The sequence below is a fragment of the Bombus pascuorum genome, chromosome 2, assembly GCF_905332965.1.
Source record: "Bombus pascuorum chromosome 2, iyBomPasc1.1, whole genome shotgun sequence".
In the NCBI taxonomy this organism is placed as follows: domain Eukaryota; kingdom Metazoa; phylum Arthropoda; class Insecta; order Hymenoptera; family Apidae; genus Bombus; species Bombus pascuorum.
This window is the reverse complement of record NC_083489.1, coordinates 12,861,913-12,879,248: the sequence shown is the minus strand read 5'-3', so window position 1 is coordinate 12,879,248 and position 17,336 is coordinate 12,861,913. Positions and strand designations below refer to the sequence as shown.

Sequence of the window (17,336 nt, the reverse complement as noted above, 5' to 3'; positions counted from 1 at the left end):
TATTTCAAACTTAATTTAATACGTACTTAAGATTTTCGAATGTCTAGATAAATTTTGAGTCTTGAGTCTTTTAAGTTTTGATAATTCTTGAGAATCTTGATAAGTTTTAACGTCTTGAAAGCATGGTATTCGATATTGGGATTGAAATTGTAGATATGAGATATCTAATATCCAACGTTTGGTTTTAAAAACATCATAAATTGAAATATTTTAAAGGTATTGAATATTATGTTTCTCCATTTGTATAATGAACTATCTTTATATAGAACCAGTGGAATAATAAAATTTTAAATTGTTATTCATCTATTCTTTGCTATAACGAGCGATACTTAATCCTCGAACAAGAATCATTTTATTTTATTAAATTCGTTTTACCTGAGAATTGTAATAATATCTTGTAAAAATTCACTTCATAAAAATGGTATATATAGTTATATCAAACAAGGTATCAATAACTAGCTCTTACAATCATTCAAAAAATAATTGTTGCTATTGGAAATTAAAATGTTGATTCTCGTTAAAATTTACCAAAAATATGATGTGAAACTCACAAGATGCGATAATTAAGTCAGCTCTGATGCAATTAGTTGATCAATTATTGACAAATAGTTTGAGAAACACCTGATCCACCTAATAGTCCATTTCTACCTGTTTTACTTTAAATGATGTTCTACCGTATTGTAACTTCTCACTGTAGCTCTCAACTTGTCTCCATAAAGTGGAGATTTTTCTTGAAATTTGTTCTCTCTTTTTTGGTAACTCATGTTTACCCAAAGAGAACATTTTGAGGTAGCATGATTCTTAAGAGAACTGGGTAGTCTAGTAGCGAGTAGCCAAGAGGTTTTTTCTTGCACCATTAGACGCATGCGAATCCGTGTCAAAGTGCCCCCCGGCTAGCAAGAATATCTAATTACTCGGTAAACAAGTAAGTAGCCTTATTCGAGCTCGAAAGAAGCTTCTCCCTTTCTCTCAGTTGGTTTCTTTAGCCAGGTCGTTGCATCTTGGAATCTCGTACGTAGAATATCTCGTATACTATAAAGTAAACTCACACTATGGGTATAAATTCGTGATGCAATTGAAACGGGAGAGATTCTATGGTTCGAGTTATGTCGAAGGTGCAGAATAATATTTTTTTCTTTAAGGTTCCCATTCGAGGAGAATCCAGTTTGAAAATTTCAAAGCATTAAGGAAACGATTAATCATGTAGGATTTTATATTCCTTCAAGATTGCTACCCGATATACGTATGTAAAAAGCAAGCTATTGAAAGGACTATATTGGCATAGTAAGTTATAATAATTATATGCCGATCTCGATAGTTTCCTAATCTAAGCATTGTTGAGGAAATTGACGGTGAATTAAATCGGATACCTCGAGAAATCTAGGTAGGATACTTCAAAATCTGACTGGATATTCAATAAGTTGACTAAAAATACAAATAAAATGTTGTCTTAACGCAACACTGATCTTCAACGGATTAAGTTTTCATAGGTGGCCTAATCCATATGAACGAGGGGTGCACATATACAAAAAGGGAGAACTTTTAATTTCCTTAACTGTGAAGCGAGTTATGTAGCATACCGATTCGGCTTAGGGTTTAGGTAGTTAACAAGTTACCAAACTAGATTTTCTAAAAAAACCGAATATCCAAAGCAATTTTGTTACCCTTCATTTTTGCCTTATTTTGCACTCGTACCACGAATTTATGTTAACGGTGTATATACATATATATTATTAATTTTTGCCCGTTAAAAACTGAGATTGATTTACATAGATGTTTCATTCACACTGTTATGCAGTCTCTATATACATTAGATCATTATACATATATATATAATGTAGTATGTAATATAAAATATATAATGTAAATAAATATATAATATATATACACACTTAAACTTACACTTAACTGTACTCTATTTACTTTATATTTAATTACTTAAATTTAATCTTATAATTTAATTGCACACTCCCTCTTTGTCATTCGCACGAGTCCACTCCTCCACTCTTTCTCATACATCCATTCCTTCTTCTAATCTCTACAACTATTCTGGCTCACGCAATATTTTACACGAGATTAAAGAAAATTGTAGATATACATAGGAGTATATACATAGTAGGGGAGAAGTTTTAATTTCCTTAACCGTGGCACGGGTCACATATCGATTCGCGTGGATAGGTGGGTCAAAAAGGAGGCCCGCGTATAACGACTCCAATTTCCCGCTGCTCGATAAAGATGTCAAGTATGAATATTCATGACTCTCGCCAGCATTAATGCTGATAATTAGCTGCATTGTGGCATTGGCGGCATTGCGCGATTACGCGGGCTTGTTACAAAGATACAAGCTCTGCTTCTCGTTCGCGTCAAGGGCAGTTTGCACTCTATTTTCTCGGCTTACGATCGTCCGTTCTATTTCGTTTGTTTTTCCCGTCGTTCTTTCGTTTCTTTTTGTTCCCTGCCTTCTCTTTTTTCCTTTTTTTTTTTTTTTCTCCTTTTCCGTCACGTTGTTCGTTCTTTGTCCAGCGTCCCCTTTAGCCGCGTTTACAATTAACGCTCCCGTTTCGAACAGCTACCGGTACTTGCGCAGCCGGTGTTAAATCTACTCGAGCGTGGCAATTCGTCCGCGATACAGAGCCGAGCTTGATCACCAACCACCTGAAAAGAATGGGAAAGAGTCACTGAAACGTTACGCGACTCTTGCCAAGTATCTTTCGAACGTATAGTCGAGTTACAGTTGCCTTTTACGTAAGTTATCATTGGACTGTTTGTGAAATTAGCAAAAGGCATATAATATGCAAACGTATATAAAATATTTAAAACGTAATACTCGTTATAACGTTTAATAGGTGAAATAAATTTCTGCTTAAGTTGTTCATAAGAGAATGTATAGTGGTCATAACAATTCTTAAGAAACTTTCCTGATATTAAAATATGAATCACCATTTTTATTTCTCATTTCGTATACTCGATCTGTGACTAGTTAGCTCTATTTCGAATGGATTTCATGGAGTGTTCGTTAAGTAAGATAGAAAGATATAAAACATCTATTTTCTCTTTTTTTCCTGATATTAAAAAGTTACACAATCTGCTATAACTCGCGAGCGATATACTTGTAAAATTAGCGGTGCACCAGATAACATAGGAAATGATATGGAATTATCAACCGGAAATATCTTTCCGACACGGCTGCAAAGATTCGATAGCGTTTTTTTCTTTCGATTTTCACGCGTTTCTTTCCTATTGTAAAATTCATCGCCTTCTTTATATAGAGTTTTATGGCGTTCATAGTCAATTATCATACAATCTTTAAAATTGTGACTCTTGTTTCATGCCCTTTCTAAAAAATATTCTGAAAGTTTCACTTTCGTCAGAGATCAAAATTATTCTCCAATGATACATTAATACATACAAGTTCGTGCTATTAGGTCCGGTGCAGACAGGCGACGTTTCATGCCACGTTCTCGCTGCATCATATGTCTGTCTTTGTTTTCCCAGTTAAACACAACGAGGACAGACATACGATGCAGCGAAAATGCAACGTCAAAAAGTCGCTCGTCTGCACCCGGGCTTCACCATTTTCCTCGTAAACGATAGATTTGTAAGAAAAATATTAAATTCATTTTTATATTCACGATGCAGCGTAAAAAGGTTCGTTAATCTAAGAACATTCATAATTTCTTTAATATACGCAAAGCGAAGAAAAATGAAAGATCTATTCAAACTATTGTATAAAAGATAGTAAGACTTTGTTCATAAATCTACTATTTGCAAGAAAAACGCAACAAATATTCTATATATATATATGAATAATAATATTAACAGTAGTATTTAGAAAAAATTAGAATACGAACAACTTGCATCCGGAAGCCTTAATTTTGATAATTGCTTAATCGTCACCTTGGCGAGTTGCATCGTGTAATCGCTTCGAAACAGGTTGACGTCGATTAAAAATTAGGTCTGTGTTATGGGAGAGACGCGTTCCAGTGAAACTGGTTACGTCAGAGAGCTCACGACGCATCGACACTGGTGAAAGCACTCGGCGAACGTCGTAGTGCCATTCTAGAAATGCGTCTGTACGATTTCAAAGGTCGGAAAAACGGGTGGCGAGCCGCGTCCTCCTTCGACGGTCGCGTTTCACGCGACCAGATCGCGGTACACACGTGCATGTATACTTTGGCGCCCGTTCTCGGTACTTTTACTTTTACTTTCATCCGGACCCCGACGACACGCTTCGCGAACCAGACAAACCCAAAGGGGACACGAACGCTCGAAATTTCTCTCTCTATAAACAGACTCATCTGGACCCTTTGCTTCGTTAAAAGAGAGTTCTAAAATCGGACAAACAGCCGAGAGTCGTCGTGTTCATTTCGACGAAAATGAAAATAATTTTGCGATTTAACCTACACTATCACCTACGACTAGACTGTGGATGTTTACGCGAATTTACATTTTTGTGAATGCCACCGAGGAGATAAGCTTAAACAAATTCATTTATTTCTAGCTCTAGATATTATAATTAGCCGTATACGAATATTTCGAGTACTTTGTATAGCCTTGTGAATTATGCATATTCTGTGTATTTTGCCACTTTCAAATTTTCTATAGTTTCCCGACATTTTAACGGATTTATCTTCTTAGCTAATCAACGAATAATACATTTTATTAATTGTTTGAAAATCGATCGACAATGTATTAAAATTTCAAACGCGAAATTCATCGATGTATCTATTAGTTTGAAAGGTTATTGCTTGAATCAAATATGATACAAGTTTACAAGAATCTATCTGATCTGTATTTTAGAAACTCGAAGATAGTCCGGGGATAAATAGCTTCACCGGAATGTTTCGTAAATTTTGTTCAAAAATTGTGTCATAACTTGGTTAGGGTTACGTTTATTCTCGTAGATGCCAACATTTCATTGCATATGTATTAATACGTATAACTAATATTGGTTATATAAAGGTAACCTTATGTATAGTGATGATAAAATAATAATACCCACAGAATGTAGACATTATTTACGAATACGTAATTTTTATTTGTAATTTCTCTTGAATTAAATTACGTGAAAAATAAGCGATACCTTTACTTAGTTAAGCTTTAAAGATAAAGTGGCCAAATACTTTTCAGTGGCAGTGTAAGAAAATATGACTACGTAATTTTTTCGTATTTTTCCTTCTTCCACGGATCAAAAGCAACCTTACCAGTATCATTCTATCATCGTAGAATCAAGGAGACAATTTTCGTAATTTTATAATGATCGTATTTCACTCCAAATAGAGTACTTCCCTTGAAGAAATATTACGAGTAACATTGACCATTGTCGTGGATGTCCTTCTGCCCTTGTTAGATAGAGGTAAAGTATTAGTCCCGTAAAAGTTGGCTGTCGCTTTTACTTTTACTATGTACTGTTCCGAGTAGGAAACGTGTCGTGGAAAAAGAGATTGCAGCTTTCTCGGGTTTTCGTAAGCGTGGCGGCACGTGGCCGGCACGAATTCGTCGCAATCCCTTGTCGAATGGATGGGGTCGGTTTTTTCAACGATGTATACACCCTTTCCGACAATAGACCGCGTCAACATCTACCTGCTGCGTCGAAATTCACTTGTTACATTTCCGTTGAAAGTTGGGTCTGCTGTTTGCACACAATAAATCACGATTATTCGCACAGTAAGGGGCACGAAATAGACCTACAGGACACAGATACAGATTTTACCCTAGGTCCCTTCTTTTTTTTACGCTAGATATTTTTTCTCTTGAAAAATGATAGGGAATGATTTTTGAACATTGTAACGACAATAGGAAACGCGTGTGTTAAGCAAAGTGCAAAGTGCATGCTTACAAATAGAGCGCAGAACGCGGTACTAGAGGACGAGTGGAATTTAAATGTGATACCATTCCAAAAAAGTTGTTCAGTATTCATGAATATTCAAGGCTGTGTCTCCGATACATCGTTTAACCTGCTTTACATATTCTTTAGGTACTACCCTTTTTACGAGCGCATCGTGCATGCGTTTGGAAGCATATAGAACTTCTGTACAAGACATTTCGTAATACAATCTTTTCTACGTGGTTACTTCAAGTGGTTATGTACAATTGATTCTTGTTGCATTAAGACGTGTAACTACATTGAAACTAACCATATCTAAAGTGGTTGATTAGTATGAAAGTATGCTTAGTACACATATTCGAGTCTGTGACGATTCAATACCAAACGGTTTTGGAAGGAATAATATAATCCTCTGATACCTTGCAAACAGTTATTTCCCCGGAAGTCTCATTTTCGATATCCATATTCTTAGTACATTTAATCTTTCGTATGCAAACCGAGTAGTTGAGAATCTAATTTAAATTTCATTCTACAATTTTTGCAAAAAGAATGTCTATTTTTATTGAGGAATATTTCAAACGTTTGGCGTAGTAAAAACATTGATAACTATTTCAGGATAGCTTCAGGATCTTTTCCAATTCGGAAACAGTAAAATAATTCGCAAGAGTAAAATAATAATGTAATAATATAATAATAAATAACAGTAAAAAAACACTCGGACATAACAAACCCACTTTGCTTACGGAAGGTTAAATAACATGTAAATCACACGCGTAGCGTGAATGATGGCAAACTTCCTTAATAATTCTTCGCTTTTCTTTAACAATATCATCCGGTGACTTCGAAAGCGATCTTCCAATACAGACACGCGACCTTCTTCACTTTCTTCGGTTCTCTCGTGACTCGTGACATCGGTTCTCTCCACGGGTCTTGGGTTGTATTTTCACTTGTCGTCAGTTTACTTATTTACCCGTGACATCTCAGTCAAATATTCTTTGTTTGTTTATTGCCAGTTTGACCGAGGGCACACGCCTCTTATTCTTGTTGTTCCTATTATGCAACAATTGACAGTGTTGTCCCAACTCTCACCAAGAGCGAAGAAAATCCGGTTTCCTCGCTTTCCTAAAGGAATTTATGGCTCGTCCGTCGTTCTACCTGTTGCTAATGGAAAGCCAGGTAATTATTCTCTCTCTCTCTCAACTACTTGTGAAAATCCCGTGATGAAATTACGTTGGTTACGTGTGACCGTTGTTTGTCCAAAAAGGTGTCGATTAACATTGCCATTCTATTCTCGTGATTGAGCTGAGATTTATGATAATTAGCAACGGATAATGAGCGTACGGAAGGTGGAATGAGTGAGTCATTAGCGGACTTTACGGATTGAAGAGCAAATGTATACATACGGAATCGTTACTGAGATTATAACTCGCACCAAGCTCCGAATCAACATTTGTTTCTTCCACGATTTCAATTAGATAACGATTTTACGTTTCGCGAATTCTGTTCCTCCCGCGTTCCTGTTTTTTCCGAGTAAATTGATCCTGGAATTAGATAAAAATATTGTTTGTTTTAGTAACGAGAAATTTAAGTTTTGTAGAATCAGAAAATATTTAAATTACAAATTTGGAAAAATAATGCAGCGAAATATTTATCCAAGAACAAATGCTTTTTAAAGCTTCTTTAAAAGATTCCGATTTTTAAGAATTAGACAAATATTTGAGATACATACGTGTTTATAAAAAAAAAAAATAAGAGATCGCGTTTATCCAAGAACAAAGTATTATCTTCCTTTTCAAATAAAACTCTAGAAATATTTTGAATTACGTTACTCGGTTATTAGAAGACAGCCTTATACTATTTTTGCACCACTTGTATATTTCATATAAATAAATACGTACCAATCTTTTCCACCAATTTTCTTCGAATTATATAAAGAAACGAGATATCATCGTTGTAATTGTTCCTCGTAATAGTGGTACCGATTTTACGGTCTGGTTGTTCGTCACTTTTTATACGTGTACCAATTCGGTAGCGTTTGCCGGTGTGTGTTTGATCGTGTGCACGTTATTCCACTACTATACGTACACTCCCACGCCACGTTAAGACGATGGGTCGTTTCTCCTCCACGGCGGTCGCTATTGAATCGCTTGACCCACTTTGATAAACTCGCATTGGAATAACTCAATAACACCCAAGCCGAGCCAACAACAATAATTATTATTCAACGTCCCCAGCGGGCTACAGCACCGGTATAGATACGTTGGCGAATTTATCGGTGCCGAACCTTCATCCCTCGCGTCCACGTCACCTTTTACCCTCTTGTATCGTAATCACGATACGATCGAATTCCAGTGCCACTGGTTTTACAAATAAGTTTCAGCTATACTGCTCATCTTATAAAAGTGCGTTTATTACTTTTAATCGTATGAAATTACATAATTCACTGACAAGACTTGAAATAGTTATAACTAGACTGTAAATGTTTATGTACATTGAAATTTTTACAGACACAGCGATCAAGCATACATTGTAAAGAAAAATTAGGTTTGGTCTTTAAATATTACGACAGGTGTATCACTTTGCATATTTTCTTATTACATATATTCTTTCGTATCGTGTTCACTCTTATATTATGTATATCGTCTATGTTACGTTATGTTACTGTACATTAAAATTTCCCATAATAAAATAAAATTACATAAACGTTCGCAGTCTAAGTATAGCAGATTTATTTCTGTATATGCAATAAGTATAACAGATTTATTCGTAATGTGCGTTTTTTAAAGTAATCGTAAAACAATTTTTTTCTGTAGTACCGTATTACAAATTGTATTATTGGATCGTAAGTCTCCGTGTTATGATCACCGTTACTAAATGTATGCCGTTGGAAATATCCCAGCTCGCATTCCCAGTGTATTAGTAACGGCTATTATTCCGTTATTACCGATTTATTGCGAGTACATATAATTGCAATATAACACGCTTGCATAATTTCATTGTACTTGCAAATGCAAAGCAAGACGTATTTGAATGCGCGCTCGAGTCGCGTCTATGCGGTCCGACTTCGAAAAGTAGACCATATACGTGTACATATCTCGCATCGCCAAATTGCTTCTCCTAACTTGTGGCGCCCTCCCAATGGTATCAACATCTAAAAGCTTGCCCAAAGGATCGCATATAAGAATTGCTATCCGTACTACTGGGCGCATGCGCGCGACATTCAAAGTAGCCGGGGTGTTAAAATGTTTAGCATCGCGGAAACGTTCGATTTATTCAGCCATGCGCATTGAATAGACTGGTGTAATAGTTTTAAGAGAAGGGAACCATCTTTGTAACTTTTGTTTACCTTTATCGATATAGTTTGATAAATTTACGAGCGTTCGATACGCAAACGACAACATTCTCCGTTTCTTCGATCGATTTCTTAGATCACTGGTTCGATCTTGTCCAATGTAAATTTGTTCATGCCGAAAAGATGAAATTTTGGTGGATTTGCAAGATTATATTGGAAGATCAGATCGTACTTACTTAAACGTCGTCGAATAATAGTCGATGAAGCGTGTATAGTCGACGCCGACATTCCTTAAGCTTTCACGAATAACCCATCAAGGGCATGACCTAATTCCTTAGGAAAATTCATTTACTCGTTGCGCGATACTTTGGCGTCAGCTTAATTTCCAAACGTAATTAAGGATCATTGATTCGAGCGGAAGAGGCGCGCTCGCACCTTTTATAATTCCCGCGATCGCCGCACCACGGCGTTGGTCTCGTTTCGATCAGTCGCTAAATTTAGCACTCGGGTAATATTTCTCTGGAACTTGTGCGTGCAAAAATTTCGTTTGGGAATGCAATAATGAGAGGAAGCGACTCGTTTCTTCTCCTCGGCTAAACACTGAAAATAAGAAAACACGATTCACCGTAGTGCTTGGCTGCGGCGTTACACGGATCTCGCGATCGACGCATCGAAATCGAAAGTCTTATCATAGATCGTAAGATACTGGACGTCCGTGTTTCCATCGATCACCGCGCCTTGGCGCTGATCGCGCTTATCACCGAAATTGCCTCTCTCTTTTATACGTCGCGTATAGTTGTCCCCCTCCCTTTCTCTTTTTCAATTCGACAACTCGTCCATGTCTCCATATGTCCGTCGATTCGTTCGTTCATTTGCTCGCTCGTACGTTTCTCGTGCCAGTTATGATGAATTCGATTGGGTAATACCGACGCGCCGCGGCGAGGCACGAGAAGTGACGCCACGGGACACGGTCTGTGGTTTTTAATACGCGTCCTACTTTCTGCTATCTTTCCCGGCGTCCGTGCGAGAGAACGAGCGAGCGCCGTCGGGCGAGCGAGCTAGCGCGATCGCGCGTGCATCATCCTTCCCCTCGCCCTTTGTCCCGCATGCCTCCATCCTGTCACTCTCCCTATCACTCTCTCGCTTCTTTCTGTTAAACCGCGTACTGCTCGGTACACGTTTGCAACCGAAGAAGCATGATGTGATTGGCGCGTGTCAGGACTTCCCCCTCTCCCCTCTCGCATCCTCCTCCTTTTTCTCGCGACTCGTACTTCTGCCACGTTTACGACTTCGCGCCTGTACTTCCCCCCCTCCACTATATCCTCTTTGCCTCCCTCTACCAGTAACCACGACGCCCTCGAGAGGAACCACGAGCTACGAGTACGTATGTATGTACCGCGATATTAACAAACAGCACAGAAACGACACGGACGGTGGATAGAGTCGCGTGAACATCGCCAGGCAAAAGAGACGAACGTATCGCGGCCGCGGGGAGAAAGAGGGAGACGGAGAGCGAGAGCGCGAGATAACGCGCGACGCGCGGCACGGCGAGTTGCACAGCTAGAAGGACTGAAATTGAAAGTGGTCGTCCCACTGGCCCACTGACCTGATTACCCACTGACAATGACACGAATCCTTGCCTCCCACCGGGCTCACCCTTCCCCACTATTCCTCCCGCCCTCCTCCCCTACCCTCCTTCCCACCCGCCCTCCCTCCGCACGTCCGTGCGTCCTACTCCCTCGGTCGCGTGTACGTGGACGCAGCAGCGCCTTCTCGCACCTCTCCCGCGCACTCGGCGCAGGCGTCGCGTCGTCCCGCGTTATAGCGCGAATCCGGCGAGGACGCGATGCTTTTTATCTCTTTGAGGGATATATCGATGTGATTGTTACGTGGCGCATGCAAACACAGGGTGCTATTGGAAATAAAGGCCATCCGAGACGCTCCGCGTAAACGCCGCTCCCGAAAGGCGTCAAGGTACGCCTAGGAGCGTCTTATCTTCTTTTTTACATTTCTTTTCTATTACTATCGTCGTTAGTTTACGAACACGATGTTGAATGACCAATATGGATGGCACTTATCTAAATGTAGATTTTTAGTAATAAGGATAACGATGAAAAATAAATTCGTAGGGTCGTTAGATAGATAACAATCGGTGGTAATTGATAAAACGAAGCAAAACCGGTGAAAAGCTGATTGTATCGCGGTTACATCTTAATCGATATTGACTGAGAAAATACTGTAATATATATTGGCAAAAGGCGACTCAGATCGTTAGATAAATTTCAATCGGTGCTAAGAGGGAAAAGAAGGAGCGGCGTAAAACAAACGGCCGGTTTCTTTGGCGCGTAAGAAATTGAAAGATCCGAGGGGCAGTTAGAAACTCGTAAAAACGCTCGTAGCCTGTCTTTTTTGTCACCTGTGGATTTCTCAGACTCGGTCGCATTATTACCACGGCCGTTACCTCTTGCGCAATTCTCTTCTCCCTCGCGCTCGCTTCGACGAAAGAAACGAACGACACGCGTTACAAAATGATACTCGTTGGTGCTGGACTCGTCGCGTGAATTCGCCCTCGACGCGTTTCAATAACTTTCTAATGATTTATGCAAGCGAATCGCGCCGGCTACGTGAAACGACTGGCTAACGGTGCGACGTTCTCGTGGTTGGAGCGCGGCTCGTCAGCGAACCGTTTCCGTACAACCGTCATAAAATGGAACGCAATTTAAATGCGGCGTAACCTCATTGAGCCGCGCGCCAGCTGATTCTTGAAGTCACTATCACTTGGTCATGGTCCACGATCTAAACCGCATTACACATCCTCTCCAGCCTAGCGTGTTGGTCTTCCCCGTGGCCTGCTTCAATGCCAGCCTCGAACTTTCCTTTTCCCCTACGAATCGGGAGAAGAAGCGAGAATAAAAACCGTGTTCCCGGCGTCCCACGCTTAACAAGCTCGTATTAAGTCTCATTCCCTTCCAGTTAATTTCCTCGGCATGTTTCCTGTTGGACTCGTCTTACAACATACGTACTTATATGCATAATAACCGAAGCACACCGAAACTTCCTTTGAATCTCCAACCTTTCTTCTAATAGACTTAAATAGAAATGATTGTCATATCGAAAAATTTCCAGTGTTTATTATCATTCGTTGATTTACGATCAGCGATTCCTTTGGTTACTAGTCGCATTACGATCAATTTAATCTTCGCAAGGGCGAATTTGTTAGGACTAAGAGGAGATAATTACTACTGTTCTATTTGTTTAAGATATATCTATTTATATGTGCTAAATGAGAATGAGAACATTAATCGTACAATAATTTTGCATGGGGACAAATACAAATTTTGTAGCTAGGAATCGTTGTTATTATAATGGAAACTCAGTTGTATTAAAGAATCTATTGTAAATTTGCGTTATTTACCTGTACCAACAACTTACAATTACATGGAACACAAATAACAAATTTAGATGTTCCTAAAAGAAATTTTCCCAGTAATTCGTATAAAGCACGCAGCTAAATTCCTATGACATAAAAATAGTACTTTATCTAATAATATTAATAATAATATAATAAATAAATTCTATTACAACACTAAAAGAATTAAATAAAAATAAAATTCACACATATAGTACGCTATACAACGTACCAATATTTTTTAAAAAATTCGTTAAAAGAAACGAAAGAAAAAATGCTGGTCGAGCAAAGTCATTTCCATGGGACAAATGAAAAATTCCCTAGACGAGGAGAACTTGGGGCAATTATACGGTTCCTTTCGATCGCGAGCGATATAAATAACTCACGTAGCTCGAGCACGTGTTAATTAAGGCCTGTTGGGAACGTACAGGCCCCAGATATGTCTCCGGCAGGCCGTTTCGAGACTCGGCCCAGGCCTTCTCCACTCTCGCTTTCGGTGCGAAGGAGGCGCTTTCGGCAGCCTTTCGCAACCCTTTTCCCAACCCGACCGGCTCGAAAACATATACACGCGCTCTCACGTATCTTTCGCCTCGGTGCTACGTGTGTGGCTGGCCGTCTGACTGGCTGGCTGGTGTGTCCGTTGCCGAGCGGCTCTCGCACCCGCCTACTTTCGCTAGTTTGCGTAAGAAATGTATACGTACCCGGTTAGCTAATGTACCTCGCGACACACGATATCTAAGGATTCCAGACGATTTTCCTCTTCCCCTTTAGATTTTCCCTCTCTCCTTTTCGAAAAGCGAATCGGCAAACATTTTCTTATCATATTCATTAATTTCGTTTTTCTGCCTCTGAATTCGAATATCTTCGAGTAAAGGAATTCGAAAAGTTGCGAAACGATGGATCTCGCGCGAAAGATCTTTTATCGAATTGATTTTCGATCGATGGGAAACAATTGGATTAAATAAAAGAAGGAATACGTTTAAAACGAAAAGTATGTCGTAACGTTGATATCGTCGGTTTCAAATATTTCCTCAACTGATTTTTACGGTCTACTAAAAATCTTTTCGAACGTTTGAACACCGTGAAACGTATTATCTTGAGTAACGTAACTTTCATCCTCGTCCGTTTGACTCGAACCGGGTACCAGGCTCTCGGTATATATTTGACAATACGTGACTTCCCAGACGGAGATTACGTAAAAGCAGAAATTCATCGTAATATCCTCGGGCCTTCAAACAGCGAAACTATCGGGACTTTCTCGTTCCAAAGATCCTGGCCAGCCGAGTAGCAACCAGCTATGGCCAATTTTCAGGTTAAACGGATTTCGCTTTGCTCGAAAGTGAAACTGCTCTGTTCCTTCGAGCTGTAATCTGTGCTCGTAAAAATCGTATTGTCCTCTAATTATGATCGTACACCTTTCTTTCTTATCCCTTCTTTCTTTCGTCCCATCAGTTTTCTCATTTCCTCTGGTTATTCGCAACCAGTAGAACTCGCAACAAGAGCAGTTTATCATTTCCAAGAAGAAGAGTCACGATGTTCGCGAAACGACGTCTCGAAACGATATACGACGTTAATACGGTAAACGTATACCATACGATAATGATTAGTCTTTACGCTGGTCGAAGGATGCATCGGGCCTTTGCAGAAGACTTCGCGTGCCGTGCAAACACAGTCGTTTCCTCGAAGGTCCAACGCGAATCGCGGATAGCCGTGGCACAGCGTACAGGCAATTAATGGTCTTCCCGTTTGAAAATCGAAGGACACTCGCGCGTGGACGGCCTCGCGTCGGGACGCTTTCCGTGAGTGTTGCGTATACCACGCTTAAAATACACCACGCACTATCACCCCATCCATTCCATTTCGATGGAGGTCACCCGGTAGCTTAAGTGGGTCTCGACCACTTGGTTAGTGTGTCATGGCATACTCGTTGCTGAATAAACTTAATCTCAATACCGGCGTTAATAAGTCAGCCGTTGCAGACTCACGCGAGTCCTTTTCCTTTCTTTTCACTCTTTATTTCTTTCTTTTTATACCCCTCCCACGATTTGCGTTATATGCGTGTACGTTTATAATTATCCAGATAGCGTAATTGATGGAGAAGATACGACGAGATTGTATAATGGATTAAGAATCATAAGTATAAGCGAAGTATAGTTTCTGACATTTTGCAAACATTGTCCGGCATCTGACGATGTTGACTCCAAACTATCATTTTTTTTTGTTCTTTCTGTAAACAGTATGTGGTTCAATTTTTAATAGCTAAATTACATTTTTCTAACGTCCGTTGAGCAACAAGCGACAACAAAATCTTAACACGTTAAACATACGATTGACGTTACGTACTTAACGCCTGACGTTACTAATACTTTACACTATGAGGGTCGTAAGAGAAGAATTCCAGGAATTATTAATTGAAATGAATATAAGAAATTCTTCTTTCCTCAGAGTTACTGATAATTCTTCCGCGCGAATTTACCTCAGTCACAAAGGAACGTAAAAGAAGTACTTTGATGCTATTAAAGCGACTATCTATACCTTTAATATCATACACTTTTAATAAAATGCTACAAACAAAGATGTTTGTAATCCGAGAACTAAGGAGCTTCTCTATAACATACATACGACACAAATTACATTGATAGATATCGTTAATAGACGCTTTAATTTACAGTCTCGCTATATCGATTACCACACGTCGACCGAACTTTCCATTATAAACCGCAACGAAGAAGATATCAGTGGATTGGTCCGACTGATCGAAGGTATTTCGTAAAATCTGGTAGATTTGGCTTTCATAATATTCTCTATCGTCCACCCCGGTGCGTTTTATTTCTTATCCAACCGATTCAATTGCGTGACCACGATGACCCCATTCTGCGATCGATTTCGTGACACCGCGATTTTTCAAATCCGGAGACGATTGACTATGGAACACATCGAGGACTCTATATTTAAATGCGAGCTTAAGATAGATAACGTTCACGGGCGCCACGTGAATCGGTTCCGAGATCGAATGACTCAACGTTTCTATTATTTATCCGTTTTTTATTACATGCGACTCACGATTCGTGAATTCATTCGACAGAACATTTATGATGATATGATTCTCGTATCGGCCCTTTGCGCTTGATAAATTTTTATAACGATCAACCTGTTGGTTGCTGGTTGAAAAGTTGCTCTTTTACAGTGAAATTCATCGAAACCAAGCATTTTATTTCGTTAAAACGGTTATACATTTTTTTGTAAATTTCCCATTTTCCATGCTTTATTGATAGAAACAGTAGAGGCAACAATTTTTACGTTATCAACGTGACTAAGTGATGGCAGTGGGATAGAAGAGATTTTGGCCAGGTTAGTACTAATGAACGTACTAACTTATCGTTGGTTTTCTAAAGTTTCTTCTAACAAAAGGCAACTTTAAAAACCGAGAGCAGAGCAAACTTACAGGCAAGATAAAGAAAAGTTGAAACAAACTCACGGTAGTCTATCAAAGGACGTACAGAGGAAACTTTTACCATTTCAATAGCTACTTTACTAATATACTACTGTGCTTCAATTATTAAACTTGTCCTCATGAAAAGTAAATGCCCCGGCATTTACCTGAACTAAAGAAACCATTCATATACGACCTAATATTTGCAAAAAAAACTTCATTTTCCATGCTCTTGCACATTGTCCCAGTTTCACCGCGGGTCAATGTAATTCTTTTTCTACTCTGTTCTTTTTTTTCTTTCTTATAACTTTGTCACGCGGTTGCTTCGCGAGATTGTCACGATTATCGCGGTGAACTCTGTTCGAACGCGAAATATCGTATCGATGCCGGTTTTTGCGACGCGTCTGTGGCAATCAGCGTGTTCAGGAGCGTGCGATATCTGCGAAATGGATCGAATCGATCGGGCCCAAGGTCGGGCAAGCATCGAAAACCATGTCGAAGATATTCGGTTGTGTCGTGAAATTTCCTCCAGTTAAACTCTGCCTCCTTGAAGTCGAATTTTTGCTCCTCGGCTGTCGGTTCGTCGGGTCCTTGAAAGCCCGTGTATACGCAACGCACGCCACCAACCACGAATATAGTTTTGCTCGCCACGTATGGAAGCCGTTGATAATTTTTCACTCTTAGCCTGGGTCATGGTCTGAATGAAATTCAGATTACCATCGTGGTATTATCGTATCGCCCGCAGATCGGAAGTGTTATCGTGTTTTTGCTATACCTCGCGGAAAATAAACTACGATACCGCAACAGTTTCCGCGTTTGCTTTTTCTTTCGTTTTTTTCTTCTCGATATCTGTTCGACAATAACATACGTCTGCCGTGAAAAAGTAAAGAAGGCGGAAATTCCTTTCGATCGATTGCTTATCTTCGATGTTTCGTTTACGTAAAGTATGTAAATATGTATTTTAAACGTTTAGTTAAAAGGTATCTGTGTTCGAAGATCGACTAGCTAGTTCGTACGAAGTGCATATTGTACGCTGTGGCGCTCTCATACAGGTTTCATGTATTAAACCGTCTAATTAACTTCCGAGGGATCTGGTCGCAGTTTCAAGGTTTCGCAAGCTTTCAAGATTCGTCTCACGACACGAGTTATATTTTCTCGTTGATCCGAGACGAAACTTTGTCGGTATGGTTGAGACGACAAGGGTCCACTTCGTCATGTGTCGTAACAGGTTGCGTCCCTTCGAGGTGGCATCGATCGAGTCTCGGCTCGTCGATGGAAGTGTAGCCATGCACGGCGCACACAAGAGGAAACAGTTCTCGTCGCGGGTATAGCGAAGCGGAGAAGGCTAGAAACGGTCAGGGAGAGACGGATTACC

The 17,336-nt window shown here is 39.6% G+C and overlaps 1 long non-coding RNA gene across 1 annotated transcript; it reads right to left on the bottom strand.

The window, feature by feature from the left end:
* Nucleotides 1-1,653: 1,653 nt before the first annotated feature.
* LOC132916558 (uncharacterized) lies at nt 1,654-10,365 on the bottom strand. The gene is made up of 3 exons (XR_009660125.1): nt 7,726-10,365; nt 5,205-7,368; nt 1,654-2,655 (listed from the first exon to the last, which is right to left on the bottom strand). It is a non-coding gene; the product is annotated as an uncharacterized LOC132916558 (long non-coding RNA).
* Between the last annotated feature and the right edge of the window lie 6,971 nt (nt 10,366-17,336).